The sequence below is a fragment of the Schistocerca cancellata genome, chromosome 9 (genome assembly GCF_023864275.1).
Source record: "Schistocerca cancellata isolate TAMUIC-IGC-003103 chromosome 9, iqSchCanc2.1, whole genome shotgun sequence".
In the NCBI taxonomy this organism is placed as follows: domain Eukaryota; kingdom Metazoa; phylum Arthropoda; class Insecta; order Orthoptera; family Acrididae; genus Schistocerca; species Schistocerca cancellata.
The window spans coordinates 225,076,547-225,082,371 of record NC_064634.1 but is presented as its reverse complement, the minus strand read 5'-3'; positions in this window follow the sequence as shown (position 1 = coordinate 225,082,371).

Genomic DNA, 5,825 nt, shown 5'->3' with positions numbered 1-5,825 from the left:
AAGTAAGAAGCCGAGAAAAAGCTGGAAGAACAGAAGTTGAAGATTCGCAAGATTGAGACCAAGAAAGAAGATGGGTGAAGAATAGACGACATACTTTCCCAAATCCCTATCCTATTGTAAACTAGTCGTCTGTGAAATATTACAACGAAAAACGACCGCTTTCAGCGACACATAACGATGACTTTCACGCATACAAAGCCAGGAAACCACGAGATTCTGCACTCACAGCTCCATTCCATTATGGGATCTCCACAACAGCAACACACACTTGCAAAGCCAACAAGGAACAACGAACGAAGCTGTACATCAAATACTTGCCCACATCCATCTCGCTCAAGTCCATCACCTTCGAGCAAAAACATTCGCCAACCTCATGCTTAAACATTCATAGGATTGTGTGAATGCGTGAAATCAAATTATGTGATGTAGGAATTGTGCAAATGAAACGAGTGAAACACTAAATAAGTTAAGCATACCAGACAGCTAATAAACTACAAAATAACATTGACTATGGACTTAAGTAAAAAATAGACTATCGATAAAAATAAGTCATTAGTTCTGAAATGGACAGTATATAAACAACAAAAGTAAGGCATAATCAACACTAAAACTATATGCCACTTATTTTCTCCTCATAAAAATAAAAGAATAACTATATTTTACTTATTTTCTCCTTATAAAAAGAAAGAATAAAAAATTATCTTGTTGGATGTTTTTCCTTTTTTTCAACATTTGTACCATTTGTTAGGATGATATCGCAATACTTGTATATGTATTTTTTTTTGTTAAAGCAATTCTTGGAAATAATTCTCATTTGTTAGTGCAACAATGTTGAAATGAGTGTCTACAAACAAAATCATTCTACTTGTACATGATACTTAGAAAATGTGTTAGGAATAGAATTTACTTAATTACTACATTTATAAAAATAATATTTCTAAGAAAATCGATGTGAAAGACTCCTCACTTTCGATAACTAACTTCTTAAAAAACAAACTTCACACTTAAATAAAGAAAGAAAAAAATTAAACATTAATAATAGCATAAAAATATTCTTCTCTTGTCATTTTCGAGAATAATGTGGAAGAATATAAAAATATAAATTAGTAATACAAACTAGCATAGAACCAGAATAACATGGCTGAACAGTAGGCAACAAAATTTAGATAAAGGAATAATTTTTGACTGACTTAGACAACGATTCAATCATTGCCTAAATTCAGTGCAAAAATTTAGTTCGTAGGGTGATGATATGCAAGGTGTCAGGCAATCCAACTCCATCCATGAAAACCCTGACATGATAAGCAAATCCAGTAGTATGTCTCATAGCTCCGAATAAATTGTGACATTAAATTAACCAAAGTAATACGAGTAACGAGTGAGCAAATGGAATACAACGTACTAACACAAGCATGCCTAAATGCATGTCATACCTTCCCACCGTGAGACAGATGCAGTTCCGAGGGGAGAAACGAGAACAGAAGCCGAGAGCAGAACCATGTTAAGCTAAAAGGCCCTACAATAAGGGACGGACTGGACACCCACGTCGCCAGCTAACCACTAGGTCCACCCCAGCTGCAAGTGTTAGTGTGAAACTTTTTCGCGTCTCTGTTACGTCAGAACCACCCCCCAGCCCATGTTAAAAGCTAGGGCCCTCCAGAAGAACAGCATAGATCTTACAATAACAAAAAAAGGGCCACTCCCAGACTCAAGCTTTAGCGTGAGACTTTTTCACGTCTCTGTTACATCAGGACCACCCCCCAGCCCATGTTAAAAGATAGAGCCCCCCAGAAGAACAGTATAGATCTTACGATAACACAAAAAGGGCAACACCACCCGCAAGTTTTAGCGTGAGACTTTTTCGCATCTCTGTTACGTTGCAAACTTTAAAAACATTGCCCCACCACGAAAAGTATAACGTTTCTCATTGGATAGACAGAATTTTTGTAGGTGGAGCTTAAAGTTAACATTGAGACCCTGATTGGTCAGATGAAAACACAGCCAGATAGATTTTTTTTTAAACCCACTTCGGTAATTTGTAGTAAGGAGAATTTAGGAGAGAGTTGCTTCCGAGACGGCGAGGTGAGCAGATCTGTGCCGCCCGTCGCCCCCTGACGAACACCGACAAGGTAATGAACGCACGCGATGCTGCATAACAGCGCATAAAGCTTCAATCAGAACTGCAGAAGTCTCATCTGTTACACCACCTTTTTGCGTAATACTAGTGTCGATAGTCAATTAAAGCTCATGGTGTTCACATTTGCCACTTGAAGTAAAAATTTGAAACGCGATGATTTTTCTGTTATATCAGCCACTGTAATTTACGACAAGTTAGATAAGTAATTACAGATAATTGAGGGTCACTGTAGACCATTTTGATAGTTTTCTCTCTTGTGAAACTTAATTTAAACTACATTATAGATGTGATATGGCATAGGTCATCCTTCGATCCATTGTAGAACTTGGAAACCCACTCATGGAATATTCGTTCACATTTTTGTTGAACGCAGTTGGTTTTTATCATCCTGTGTTAAAACATTTCGTTTTATCAGTACTGCAAGTTATAAACAATGTTGTGTGAGTAGAATAAAATTCCCAATGGTAAACTTAACTGTTTTTCGACGTTATTTTACCAGCTAACTAAAAATAGGAAAGCCTTGGACCCCTTTCCACCAAATTTAGTTAGTATTAAGATTCTTTTACAGGGAGTGCAGTGGATCTGACGTTGAAATCATTAAGTATTTGATTATATCATCGCTACTCTCACTGAACTCTTCTGAATTCTACATGTCACGTGTGGTCTGGCGTCTCCTTACCAGCAACAGGCCCCAGGTTCAAACTAGTCAATTCCCCAAAAAACACGCTCAGAGCGTCGTTGCGCGAAAGTAGTAGGGAGACACGATATAGAACAGACACCACGCAGAATGTTAGAATGTGGTGAATAAAGTCGAGTACGGAATCAGTCTTTCTGTTTCACACGCTAGTGGCTATCTTCTAGGATACTTCACTTTCTGTACAAATTAGCGGTAACAGATTGATAAAACTGACTTCATAATGTTCTGTGTATACTGCGCGTTTAGGTGAACAAATAATGACAGACTTTTCTTGACATGTTTTGATACATAGTATGGTGATTAAAGTTAGTGTATGTCCGTCCCAAATATTCTGTTTCTTGAAACTTATGCTACAATTTGAGAACTGTTAAATCGTCACTTTTCTTTCCAATCATATCAGGTTTCCGTTTCTGTGACGTTTATGTTTTGATCATAATCTACATTTTGTGCGTAATCATAAGTACTTGGTTGCAAATCAATTTTTTCTCGTGTGAAATTAGAGACACTGGATAGAAGACTGGGCTTATGATTAGATTGTGAAGTATGGAGAAACACACACGCAAGAGTACTTTCATTATTTAAAACGTATTGTTTTCTCTGTGTTGTCTCTAAGTGTCTCAATAAGTAGATGTAAATCGCAATAACGCACGTTCTAACGTAGTTAGTACACTTTAACGTATGTCTACATACTCGAGTAATTGTATAAAACGAGCGAATATTTGAATACCCAGGTTTGGTTGAAGTTTATGTCACACCTTGATTAATTGATTGACTAGAGAGTTTCACGTAGTCAACTCTATAACCATACTGAATGTCGATTCAACTTTTATTTGAATCGTGTGAGGTTTGATCAACAGCCGTCCTCAGATTGTTCGTCTTGAACGTCAGTTTTCCACTTGCCAGAAGTGCCCAAATGAACAAGATCCTTCACTGTCTCAGCATGCTTTCCTGCGTTAACAGCGAAATTCGGAACCGATAAATATACTAGACGCAATATATCTGTGTCTGCAACTGATTCGCGTTGACAAATCAATCTTTAATTATACGCTACGCTATTTCTTATGTATATGCTGTGATGATTTGTTCAGCAACGTCACAACCACTTAATTATTTCACTCTTTCTCCTTATGTCGCATTCTACCCAAGTTGTTTGCCCCTGTTGGCGTAATTGTCGAAGAAAATTTGAACTTTATCTTTCCCTTCTGGTTCCATTTTTTAGTTTAGTAGAATTAGTAGCTTTTTGTTTTCTCAGTTAAATACAGAATCGGATGATCCACATTTGTATCTACATATATACTCTGCGTGCGGTATGGTGCTTTTTACCAGTATTATCAACTTCCTGTCCTATTCTAATCGCTTGTTTGTCGAATGAAACATGGCTATAGGGTAAATAAAGTAAATAAACAGTCTCTGCCCTTTGATTAGGCGCTAGTTCATTCTAATCACGTGACTATTGCCAAATGGAGATGTACAAAGATTAAGACAGAAAATTTCTGAATCGATTCCAAACATAACCTGTCACATTAAGGAGACTATCAGCTTCTTTCTTTGTCGCCACAGAGATGGTCATCTAGTCTAAGTTATCAGTTGTTTACAGTCACTCAGTGAACGTTAATTAGCGTCGTTATTAGTGCAGCTGAGCATGACGTGGTGCAAGGTAACCTCCAACGCACTCCTTCGCGCGTTACCGAGGCAACTAACGAGCTGCATGAATAAAGCAGCGCTGTCATTGACGCACAGGTCGCGGAAGTGGCCGTAACCAGAATAACTTCTCTAGCGAGCAGACCACCTTATTCCGAAAACATGTAGTTTTAGAAAGACACCAACATTCAGAATTTATTCTTTCTTTACTTTTTTTTTTTTTTTTTTTTTTTGCGTTGTTATAGTGGCCTCATGTCCGTAAACAGCCGGAATGGTCTGGAGAGGATACTGGTCTAGGATTCTGCTTGAACGGAATTAAGCTGAATTTCTGACTATTTTGACGTAAATTTCCGTCCTTCCCATTAATGGTCCAAATGGCTCTGAGCACTATGGGACTTAACAGCGCGCCGGCCGGGGTGGCCGAGCGGTTCTAGGCGCTTCAGTGTAGAACCGCGTGACCGCTACGGTCGCAGTTTTGAATCCTGCCTCGGGAATGGATGTGTGTGACGTCCTTAGGTTAGTTAGGTTTAAGTAGTTCTACGTTCCAGGGGACTGATGACCTCAGAAGTTAAGTCCCATAGTGCTCAGAGCCATTTGAACCAGTTTTGAACTTACAGCGGAGGTCGTCAGTCCCCTAGAACTTAGAACTACTTTAACCTAACTAACTGAAGGACATCACACACATCCATGCCCGAAGCAGGATTCGAACCTGCGACCGCAGCGGTCGCGCGGTTCCAGACTGAAGCGCCTAGAACCGCTTGGCCACGAAGCCGGCCCTTCCCATTAATCATCTCTGGCAATTGTATCAATACTTTGTCAGAAAGATAGCGACGAATATCACTTCTCGCCACTGTGAAAATGGTCTACTCCACCTCTAATGATTTCGTCTCCTGTTACTGATTTCGCCCGTGTTACTGATTTCGTCCATTTTACCGAAAAATCGTAGCAACATGCTACAAAAGAAGTAACAAGTCTTTTAGTTTCCGCTGGTGAAAAACAGCACCATCTCCTTACTGACTCCAATAACGAGACATCGTTTAAATATATTCCCCACTTTATACAGATGGGATTTGAAACAAAGTAACTTATGTCTTTGTCAAATCACGATAAGGGTAAATGTATCATAGTCAGATGGATTAACCCGTCCCAGAAAGAAGTGAGGAACTATCATGGTCACTGCTGATCTTCTGGTAACAATAAAAAACTTAGTGGAAAGAGTTTTCCGGCGCATATGTGAATGTCTGTAATGTGAGTAGGGTACTACATTCACAAAACATATCAATCTCTTCCTACAGAAACCTGACACTGCTGCATACCCGAAAGATACCACAGGCGCCGAGAATTCTTGCC